Below are 12,213 nucleotides of genomic sequence, written 5' to 3' on the forward strand. Positions count from 1 at the left end.
CAGAACGTGGCAGGAGGAGGCTAGTGGCGTCTTCAGAGATCCACAGGAACTTTCCAAAACTGTTAACTAAGTCTCGGTCTCTTTTTCTTTTCTTTTTGGCATTTGATGTACGTTTTGGGCGTACCTTCCTTTTCCAGTCCCTCAGCGCATCTTCGCATTAAAAATAAAAAAAAGCTGGTCGTTTTTTTTTTTTTTTGAAGTTTTTTTTGCAATATACAAAAAAAGAGTGATTCGCTTTACGCCACCTGTGTGAAACTGCCTTCAAGGTGCTTTCCTTCTCGCCTGGCACTCCTCCTTCCTCTTTCGCCGCAACCTGGCTGTCCATCGTTCTGGCGCAGGCTCTCCCGATACGGCAAAGTTCGACTGATGGTCGACCATAATGCGCACGCGTGAACTGAGAATGACAACACCGCACCCAGACGTTTACGCACCGTACCGCCCCCCCCCCCCCCCCCCCGCCCCCACCCCCCCTAGAAAAAAAAATAACTAAGCATTTTTTTTTTCGTTACTAGCTTAAAAAGTAACTCAATACGTTACTCGCTACCGATCCTCAAAAGGAAAAGGTTACATAACCTCAAAAAAGCAACGATTTACTTTTCTCGTTACTTTGATGACCAATACACTACTGCTTTTGTTTCACGGTTGTTGTTTTCTTTTCAGCAGTCGTTCCACTTAATTAAGCAGTAGCTGCGTCGAGAAGTCATCATCGGTTACATTTCTCCGCTTCCTTGAGAATACATCTCCGGCGACACTGAAGAGTCGTTCTAGTGACGCTTCTCGAAGGAACGGCAGCGTTATGCTTCAGGAACAGCCGGGGAATCTGGGATTCCTCTCTCTGTTTTGTTCTGTCTGCTTCTAAAGTTCCAAGTTGACAATGGGTTCTGTGCCTTCGCGCGTCGGCAGCTTCCGGGTTTACCTTCTGTCTGTACACGATTTTAGATGGTTCGACCAACGAACCTTATTGTGTTCGCTGGGTGAAGGACATTCCCAGCTGTAGAGTTCGATTGATGTGTTCAGCGATAAAACGTCGCTATACTGTCATACTGTCATTTTTCCCGTTGCTCATATGCCTTCGACAGAATAGACGCATACTCAGGTTAGAATTAAAACGAGGCTGATTAAACAGTGTCGTACACGGTACTCCTAAAAACTAATTAAATACTGTTACTGGTTACTGGGCCTTAAAAAAAAACGAAGTACCTTACTCCTTCTTTTTCTAAAAAAAAAGTAACTAAATAGATTACTCGTTACCGAACAACGTAACTAGGTACAAGTAACTCGTTACTAGGAACGCGTTACGTATATGTCTAAAAAAAAAACTAACAAAAAAAAAAGGAAGGGGATGTACTTATCTTGTGCAGTGTTTTCTGCTAACTTCGATCACCAAGCGCTTGTCTGGTTGCCTTTATACAGTGTAAAATAATATGAAAAGGAACTACCGCATAAATTATGTTTTCCCAAATATTCTAGAATCTTGTGAAAGTCGGGCAACACAGTTCAAAATGTCGAACTTCGCCAAAGTTTGTCAAAGGTTGCAACGTCTCTCCGAGCCAGTATCACCTCGGGTTTGACAAAGTTCGCGGCGTCTCTGCTTCTCCCAGGGTAGATATTCTTTTTTTTCAAATTAAACGTATATGATTTAAATCCAATTTATACGATTTAAATAACTTTATTTGAGGCAAACTCCCACGCCTTAGGTTCTGGAACTTTCGCTCAGGGCAGCAAGCTTGCCAACGTTGCGAAGCGAAGGTTTCGGCTTGCGAGCCCGAAGTCAAAGCAAAAAACAAAAGAAGGCTAGATGGACTCCATGTAGCGAACAATATGCGACAAATTTCGCCTTGCGGAATTCGTCCTGCGCTCGGCGCCAGAAGAATGGACGCTGCGCCATAAAGCGAACGTGCCGCCGGGAGAAGCTCGTCGGTTATCTGCCGCATGTTCGCTCAAAGGAGTTGCACATGGCCCATAAAAAGAACAAGGTGGCGCTAAAGCACGAACGGGAGCGTGTGACATTAAAACGAAATTTCCTTGCCCACATTCGTGTGCAAAAAAAAAAGAAAAAAAAGCACTTTGTACTTTTTGTGGCCACGTCCTCGACATTGCTTTGCAAAAAAAAGAAAAAAAACATTTTGAGATAATAAGATTCGTCCTCCAAGTCCTTGCATACGATAGACCAGACTCTTTGTACACGCACCAGGTTACAGCCGCCATTGCTGACCATCGATCCCGAACGCCGAGCCACCGATGCGGGCGTTGACGAGTAGAATCTAAGATGGCAATAACCTGCCACGACGTGGTAATGGTAAAGTGAACGTAATAAGAGGAAACAACAACTGATGCTGCTGCAAAGCGTCTATGAGCAGAATTTCAGAACTAAAAAAAAAAAGAACAAAAAAACGCCACACATAAAAAAGGAAGAAAATTGTTGGTTAAAAGGGGGCGATCCAACTTCCGTGATAATCGGCGGCACGTGGTGAGGTTTCTGCGCGCAACAGCTGCTTCAACTTTCCACACTAGACTGCTACACGTACCGCGCAGCTGTTAGACATTACGTCACTTCACACGTGTGGGTCTTAATAGCCCGACCTCTACTCACAGCTATATATGCAAAGATACATAAAGGGCACATTTCTTTTTTAGTCGGTCTAGAGTTAATTTAAATTTAAAAAAAAAGGAACTTGCGCAAAAGCTGAACTTCACGGACCGAAAAAAAAAAAAAAAAGAACCGAATTTCGCTTGGCGGTTTTCGCTCCACGCGAAGAGTGGCCACTGCGCCGCGCGCCAAGCGAACGCGCCGCCGGGCGAAGTTCGTCGGTTCCTCGCCCCATAGTCGCGACTCGCGACTCCCTGCTTCAGGTAGAGAGGGTAACATCACCAGAAATTTCATTGTTGCTGGTCAGTTGTTCCCTAGCTTTCCCTAGACCCCAAAGGTCCTAAATCAAGTTGTCGGGAGAAATTGCACCGTCCGAAGCGGGCCCCACGCCTGGAGCGGTTTGCTGATGAATGCGGGTATCTCTCCCGGCGGCTAGAATCTCCGCAAGAGGGATTTCTTGCTCAGATGACCGGCTCTGAGGGCGGAACGTACAGTCTGCTCCAATATGAAAGACCCACTGGGAGCGCGTGGCCCAAACGGTGGCTAGCGGGGGGCGCGAAAACTGAACTATGCGTGTATCTGTATTTCTCTCCTCGTTTCCACAGAACGGCTTCTGTTTGCCTATTTTTTATGCAAATGACGTCGTTCTTTTCATTCTCTTTTTCACAACTGGGGGAGCTGTGAACTTTTTTCATTTTAAGAACCGGTTTGAACCTGTTTGCGCTTGACGGAACCGGTAACCGAACCGTTATTTCGAATTCAACACTGAACCGGAACCGAACCGGAACAAAATGCAAAGCTAATATTTTCTAGCGTATCAAAGAAACACAACGAAAAACCCGCACACTAATCAATGATGGATGCTGTGAGGCTTCAGCCTCAATTTGAAATTGTAACAACGTATACAAAGAAATATATATATATATATATATATATATATATATATATATATATATATATATATATATATATATATATATACAGGGTGTTTTTGTTTTTTATTCTTACACTTTGTTTAGAAAAACGTGAAAGCTGCACTAATGCGGTTTGTGCAGGTGGGTTGTAAGGCCAGGCGGACATTATGTGGGTGGCTAATCATTGGGACAAGTCGACTAATTAATTAATATTCGTTCATTAACTTTTTAATTAGTGGAAATAGACATATGGTTCTAATTAGAAACTTGCTGAGCGTCATCTAAAACCCCTAAATTAGTAATTTTTAGAAAGACTTTGAGCGCGTGAGAAGCGCAGTAATGCGCTGAAGTTACCACTCGTGGAGCTGGTACAAGGCTGGGGCTATATAAGAGACGGAAAAATTGCGCGGGCGCCTTACCGCAACCGCTAGCCCTGTACCTGCTCCACGAGTGGTAAATTTAGCGCACTACTACGGTTCTCACGCGCTGAAAGTCTTTCTAAAAATGACTGATTTAGGGGTTTTGGATGACGCTCAGCAAGTTTCTAATTGGAACCATATGTCTATTTCCACTAACTAAAAAGTTAATTAACAAATTTTAATTAATTAGTCGACTTGTGCCAAAGATTAGCCACCCACATAATGTCTGCCTGGCCGTATAACCCACCTGCACAAACCGCAATAGTGATGCTTTCACGATTTTTTTTTAAATGTGTAAGAATAAAAAGAAAACACCCTGCATATATAAAAGAACCCTTCACTCAGGGTTCACGTTCCAGCTGGGTTGCACATACAGCAATTAGTTGACTGACAGAATTTAAAAAAAAAAAAAAAATTGCGTTACGGCTGTCTGGCATCGTTTTATTACATTTCTCAATGAGATAGCAAACGCGCTGTCCCACGTGTAGTTTCTGCTTGTGAAACAATTAGATTGTTTCTACACCCGAGGACGACGTAAGCGTCGAAGAAAACAACCGTCCAAGGCAATTTTCACGCGAGGACATCGCTGAACACGCGATCACGTGCACTCAGATCGCGAGGGTCACTCGTATTTTTGACAAAAGAGCGTCTCCTTCCGATGCCGGGCCACATGCCGTTTCTTTGCGTCAAGCTTCGGCTACGCCCTACCGTTCCCGCCCTGCCGGCGTGAATTGTTCGAGGATCACGAGATGCTGAAGCGATTTACCGAAGGTAGGAGGCTCCCGCCATGCTGGCGAAACAACCGAAACTCCTCTCTCCCGTTCTAGATCGCTGTCAGTGACATCTGACTGACACGAGACACAAACCTCATCGAATCGGAGTGCCCTTCTCTCGATACGATTCCAGCCCAATCCCCCACGCAGACACTTGCTGAGCGTCATCAAAAATACGTTTAGGCAAACTTCTGACAATGCTCGGTTGTCTGTAGAGGCTCAGTTGTAAACCACACCTTTAACGTGACGCTTTTTAATGACGCGTTAAAATCGCGGTTTTATAAAGTTTTACGAGCAGTAACTCGAAATGTTTAGCGAACCTTCGCTCACATCTCGGCCCTGGATCAAACATTTCACACACTAAAACTAAAGGTATACATTTTTTTTTCTTGTCACACCCAACTAAAGAGTAAAGCTGTAGAAAAATAAAATAAAAGTCACTTAATTTTCTAAAGAGTAGGGAGGCACACATTGTGCAGCAGAATGACGCGTATATTTTCTTCTCGTAATTAAATGTCATAGTCGATCACTTCGTGGGACTTGAGAAATATCCAGGGGCCATGGGGCGGATTTTCGCGGCGCTCTTCTGTAACCTTACACACCTCATGGAACCCACTCTATAAAATGTTTTCTTCAAGCTGTAAATTTGTAAAAAAAAAAGAAAAGATAACGAAAACAACATGTGAAAGCTACGTTCATGTGGTTTGTGCAGGTGAGTAATACGCCCAGAGAGACATGGTATAGGTTATAACCGCCACGATAAGTAAAAAAATTAACTCAAATGCGTTAATTAAGTTTCTAATTAGTGAAAGTGAACATACGGTTTCAGTTAGAAACTTGGCCGTAATCGAAGACCACTAAATCAGCAGTTTTTAGCAAGACCTATAAAGGCGAGGGAAGCGCAGTGGCGCGCTAAAGTTACACCTCGTGTAACACACACTTTTTCCTTTTCGTTTTTTTTTTTTTTTTTTTTTTTAAGTGAGTGCAATTGCATTGTTGGCTTTGCTCCTGCTGCTTGAGTAAAACTTTAGCGCTCCTCTGCGTGCTTCCCACGGGTTCCGAGTATTTCTAAAACCAACCGAAGTAGTGGTTCTTGATGACGCTCAACACATTTCTAATTGAAACCATATCTTTATTGTAACTACCTAAAAATGTATGTACCATATTTTAGTTAATTAGTAGACTTATCGTGAGGATTGGTCCCCTACATCATGTCCCCCTAGCCGTATAAACTCAGTTGCACAAGGCGCATCAAATGCAGATTACACGGCTTTCCACACAGACACACACAAAAAAAGAAACATTATTACGAATAACATTTTGTGTGTAAAACCAAACCCAAAAATTTCAGTTAGAATAAAGAAAACAGGCCGATACAATTTTCCTACCCTTGTCCAGTTTCTACCTCGCACTACCAGTCGACGTATCGCGTGGAACCATTGGGTATTGCTCCCAAAAAGAAAAATTATATTACGTCATGCCCAATGATACACTGAATTAGTAATAATATTATTATTATTCCAGTAATAAACCCAACTATACGCCACAGCACGTGGTATTGTCTCGTAATACAATGCGGAAACGGCAAAGACTAAGGCAGGGAATTTAAAACGCAAAACCTTCTGTAGCGAAAGAAAAACAAAATACGTTTGAGTGTGCCCAACGAACATATAAGAGCATATAAGAATTGATATAGAACTAATATATTCCTCGTGTAATTTATATAAGTACGCACTTATGCGCTTGATCCCCCCCCCCCCCCCCCCCCCCCCCCCGCGCTCCCCCAATTAGGCCTAAGAGCAAGCCCTTTCTAATTAAAGAATTTTCATTCATTCGTATACGAAAGATCGTATACGATTTTTTATCTCTACCATTGGATTAGCAATTATTCGGAAATTAGAAAGCCGTGCAACTCCCCCTTCTATCCCTAGCGGCGCAGTAAAACATACACATATAGAAGTATACAATTCAATAAATATATATATATACAAAAAAAACATCACCCACCACTAAACAAACGATCGGCGAAAAAAAAAAAAAAAAAAAAAAACCGAACTTACGGCTAGCCGTGAAGGTCGAGGTCCGAGCAGCGGCGTAGACCCCGCCAAGCAGACACCGAGCACGGTCCGTTATTAATCCCCGAGGCAGACTCAATCCTCCATTTTTCGCAGCAGTAGCAGCAGAAGGAGCGGCACAACGTTGACGACGCATGGTAAGCCACGTAACGATGGGATCCACAAACGAACAAAGAAAAGCACACGCACAGACAACAAAGGAGGCATCCTCGACGATGTTCGTATGAGCAGCAGTCGTTGCGCAAGAGTCAATCGGCGTACTGGAGTCTAAACCCCCACGGAGCGGAGACATGCGCTCAAACACGAGTTTGGTGTCACTCATAAGAAGAACGTATTGAAATTCCTCGGTCCTTCAAATGTCCACAAAACCAACAGCGCGCCCCAAAATTTTCTTGTTGTCTTTATTACTGTTTTTTTTTTTTTGTTGTTTTTTTGTTTTTGCTTTTATAAATTTTCGGTACCGTCTTCTGATGCCGATTCTTTAAATGTGAAGGTTGGGCTGGGACGAGATCGCAAGCTTATTTCATTCGCTGTTGAAAGCAACACAGACTGGAAAAAGAAGTGTCTGCAAATGTGTGGAGGCGTCCGCCCGGCGGACAAGGTCATCGAGAGACCGAAATATATTCGAGCGACCACAGTCCTCAGAACTTCCAGTTCAATCCAGGTCGACTACAGTCTTTGGAGCTTCCAGTTCAATCCAGATCTACAAAAGCTGGCAGTGTAGTTAGCTGACTGGACGTTCGGTTCCCCCCGTCCACGACGTCATTTTGTACATGCAGCCATTTTCCGTCCGCCTGTTAAATTTGTTTTTTTCTCTCCAAAGTTTGAAGTCCCTCTTACTTCACGTCAAATAAAAATATATGTTTCAACAAGTCCATTGAGCCGTCTGCAATCGAAGCAGACGATAGCGCTCACCGCTTTCCTCCGAAGCAGACGACAATCCCGCAGTGCCCAGCGCGCGCGGCGCGGCGGGAACGCGCTGCCATGGCGACCAGATCTGGGGCAAACGCCGTCGCCGCGATGGCAACTGAAGCCAGCCACGGGAGAGGGAAACTCCTCCTCCTCCTTCCTAAGAGTGCTCAAAAATAAACAGACGGACGGCCGACGTATTTCTTGGCTTTGTTGAGCCAGAATCGAGGGCTCGCGGCACGCACACACTTTAGCAGACGACAGACGGGAGTTTGCAGACACACTGCAGGTTCGGAGCGCGGGCAGACGACACGAAAAGCAAAATACGATCAAAAACGGCTTCCGCGCATCGTTCCTGTCACTCGCGACGACCTCCAAACACCAAGGGCGTGTTCGCTCATGCGTTGTAGGGCACCGCGTTCAGGTAGCGCGAGGGCGGATTGGGGGCTCTTCCTACGTCAACACAACACATCGGTTCGGAACACGGAACTAGCTAAGCGAGGTCTCCATTTTCGCCGAAATCGATAGTGCGGCCTCGACCCTCACTTGGAGCGCCCTTCCGACTTCTCCGCTCAAAGCAGCGTCAAAAGACACACACAAAACAAAACCTAACACTTTTTTTAAAAACAATTAAAAAAAAGCGAAAAAAAAAAAAAAAACTTGAAGGGTATTAACAGCACAGCTTCCTCTCAAGAGCTTTCGTCCAACGTCTCCGAATTACTGATCATTTGATCTCCCGACGAGATGAAACGAATAAAAGCACATTCGTAATTTCTCCCTCTTTCGTTCCCTCCCGGAGAACCAATCAGGCGTTCGGCGCTCCTCACGTCACAGATGTCGATGCATCTAAGGCCTTCGTCGCTGCACCCAACACCGGCATTCGGGCGTGAACACCGCACGTACACGCAGAAGCACTCACGCACGCACACATGCGGACCGGGTGAGCGCCGACTGCAGAAGACGGGAAACGCAGACGCCTTCAAAAATCCACCTTAAGACACGGAATCCCCAAAGGCAACGTGGACCCAGAAGCGGGCGAGCCTCTTCCAAAGCACAACAATCTCAGTTATCGGAACCCCACTTCAGCGAAGCAGCACACGCGCGCGCACACACACACACACACACGCATAAACACACACGCAGTGTTGCAGCAGCACGCGCGAGCAAAGGGGTCCAATGAAAACATCAACAACAACGTTGCGGTCGCTCGAGGGGGTTCAACGGAATTTCCAAAAGAGCTCAACGTTCCTCTTGAACAACGCCCCCGCAGTAAGGGCCCCTGCTCGGCAGCAGCGGGCAGAGCAGATCGGCGCCACGCAGCCGACGCGAGCGATTGTATGTGTCCTCTCACATTTAGTTCCTCCGTCGACCGTTTCTATTTTGGGGAGGCGCTGCTTGCGGGAGCGCCAGTAAAGTACGCATGCGTTCCTCAAGCTCGATCGGAGACCGGAGGGGGAGAGCGAAGACGAGAGAAAGGTACAAGAATGTCCGATGTTTTTCCTCCCTCAAACGGCACAACACAAACGCATAATAAACTCGCACGCCAATAAAAGAGGAGGGAAAAAAAAAAACGAAATTCTCTTTTCCTCGGTCTTCTCTCCTCCACCGTTCGATTTGTAAACGAGGGAGGCGGTACTAACAGCTGGCCAGTAGCACCGCTTCGCACGAACCATTCCCCCAGTTTATTGAAGAAAGGAATGGAATACGGCTCCTTAAGGACCCCTCGGTCCGTCGTATACAAAGCCCTTTTTCATCCCTCCCAAATACTTTTGCGGGCAAAGAGAGGTTCAGGACTGATATGGATGGAATAGCAGATTGAGGAAACGACAGTTGGCAGCTACAAAACGCAAAAAAAAAAAGAAAAAGAAAAATCAATACAAAGCCAAGGCGAAAGAACAGGCGAGCCACTTCAAGACTGACAAAACAAGACCCAGCGTGGGGGCGGGGAGGGGGAGAGGTGACGGACGACATAGAACTTTAAAAGGAGAGCAAATGGAAGCGACAACAAGGAGATACGGAACATATGTGTAAATAACGAGCGCATAGGGTAAGTAAACCGCAGGTGCGAACGTCAGCAGATAGCACAGAGATAAGTTATGATAGCGTAAGAGAACAATTGATTAGGCTTCTAAACAAAAAAAAAAGGTTTTAGATTGCGCTATCAAACGACCGGCGGGACAAAAGGACGACCGATAAAATAATGATTCTGTAGAACATCGCACAAGGACCGCTTTCTGGAATAACGCATCGGATTCAGAGAAACGTTCTCGACGTTTGGGGGGGGTCAGCTGTGTCGCACGTCTGGCCAGACTTTTCTCTCTTCTTTCAACTTTTTTAAGAACCAAGGTCTTTAAGAAAACGATGCAAAATGAACGCAACGCCCGCCCTTTGAAGCATCACATGAAACACAAAATATTTGGCACGCCCACTTCGAACAAACTCGCAACCAGTCAACGAGACCGCCTCCTTCAATATTTCGTTAACTACACTAATAAATTGTTTCACACTGCTTTTCTAAAGAGTGCGAATTATAAAGATCCACAGGAGAATTGTGACATGGCAGAATTACGGAAGCATATCACTGATATCAGGGCACCGCAATAACGCCTCACCGCCCCAGTGCCTCTGACAAAAACCCGACCGCGGAGACGCACGTGCGGAGTAAGACATGTGGCGCCATCTACCGAGAGGTAGACGTACTACTCTGCATCTAACGTACAGTGCCGCCGCGAGGTGTCGCTGACCCCTTCAAAGAGAGCTACGAAAAGCTACCAAGGAAAATTTCTCATTAAACGTTTGCGCTGATGTGATTGGTCCGGGTAATTTTGAGGCACATTTTGGAGCAGACAAGTTCGTTTTAGAACTGCAAAGTAACTTTTGGAGCACAAACATTTCCTACACCATTGTTCGCCTCTAACTAAAAGGCAATGCCTACCTCGATTTCCGACTCCTATGCAAGTGCCCATCAGCACCCATTAAACAGCCGACAGTTGGATTTCCTAACACTTTGTTTAGTTTTGCTTTACCCTTTGATGCCCTGCGTTGCCCAGGAGCACCAACTCAAGAATTATGTATTTTCTCCGTGCCACGTGCGCCTGAATCAATTTAACGCCCTCTGTCGCAAGGGCGAGAACACCTGCACTTAGCAGTGTAGGATCGAAATTCAACTTCAAACCCATCATTCCTTCAAAACCAAAGCCGGCAGTGAAATTACGGCGTGCACCACTGGCCTCAAAACTGCAAGAAGAATGACCAGCACAAGTACTACAAATTCAGTTATACCCTTCTAGAGCTACTGTGCGAAATTCGAAATGCGCCTGGGGCTTCTCCCATCTCGGAACTGTTTTCATTCGTTCGACGTAAAGTAGTGCCACAAATGCACAATGTTACCCCCAAGCAACATTTTGAAAACATGCTTAAGTAAGAAAAGTACTTTTTTTTTCCGAGGCAAATACCTGTTTTTTTGTGTGTTTTAAAACCATGTCAGGGTTTCTATGTCCCTAGTATTCCAGGTAAAGTTTTGGGCACAAAAAAAGCTAAAGGTGCCAAGAAACAATTTTTCTACTTTCGCTAAATACTATTCAGAATCATTCCCTGACATTAATAACGGAATAAATTTGCCTTAGTTTTTCTTTGTAAGCAATGGCAGTCGGGAAATGAATTCTGAGAAATATGCGCATCGTTCATCTTCTGAACGTGGAACCAGAACAAGTGGCCACGCGGCCTAATGCCTATCCATACCCATCCATGGGTATGGACAGGCACTAGTTGAGATGCAATGTTGCAAAATCAGGAATGAAATGACACACTCTAGATTCATACACAAAAGTCAAAAGTGGATCGTACGGCAGTGGAACAAATGTCCCCCCTTTGGGGCCATTTTTTCCTACTTACCACCTGGGGCCTTTTTTTCCGGGTACATATTTTCCGGGGACATATTTTCCGGGGACATATTTTCCGGGGACATATTTTCCGGGGACTTTTCTTCCGGGGACATTTCTTCCGGGGACATTTCTTCCGGGGACATTTCTTCCGGGGACATTTCTTCCAGGGACATTTTTTCCGGGGACATTTCTTCCGGAACCCCCTATCCATGCCGCCAACGTTAATCACAGCCACACGCTGGGGTTGGAAAACTAGAAAACGCGTGCTAAGCTTTAGGCATTGTTAGAGTGCGGCTGTTCTCATCACCGCAGGGGTTGGACACGAGCCACTACCCGAGTGTCTGCCAAAGCATAGATTGTCATGAGCCGAAGTCGAGTGATCATGCAGTTCTTGTGTCCAATCCATGAGCCACCCTCCACTGTCGTCAGGAGGGCAGTTTCAATCCCACAATTATGCCACCAAGCTTTGCGACGGCAAGACTGAACAAAATGGTCCCCTTTTATCTTCGCAATTTCACCGCAACCAAGAAGCTTCTGAATCAGTGGCAGTCGGTGCGAGTGTACTCGGGCCAGACTGGGACCAGTACACCTCTGTAAAGTGATAAACATTCCAACCCAATATCGATTCATGACCCTTTTAAAACCACCA

At 45.5% G+C, this 12,213-nt stretch overlaps 1 protein-coding gene across 5 annotated transcripts in view; it reads right to left on the bottom strand.

Moving 5' to 3' along the window:
* LOC8040089 (histone demethylase UTY) overlaps positions 1–12,213 on the bottom strand; it is a 231,962-nt gene that overhangs the window by 200,129 nt on the left and 19,620 nt on the right. Inside the window, exon 1 of one of the 5 annotated variants that reach the window (XM_040223445.3) lies at positions 6,757–7,156. The exons of the other annotated variants lie outside the window; for them this stretch is intronic. The gene's annotated coding sequence lies outside the window, so the exon portion shown is untranslated. Of the gene's footprint in view, positions 1–6,756; positions 7,157–12,213 lie in introns of those variants that run through there. 5 annotated transcript variants of the gene reach the window in all.

This window comes from Ixodes scapularis, unplaced genomic scaffold, assembly GCF_016920785.2.
Source record: "Ixodes scapularis isolate PalLabHiFi unplaced genomic scaffold, ASM1692078v2 PGA_scaffold5__190_contigs__length_132052651, whole genome shotgun sequence".
NCBI lineage: Eukaryota > Metazoa > Arthropoda > Arachnida > Ixodida > Ixodidae > Ixodes > Ixodes scapularis.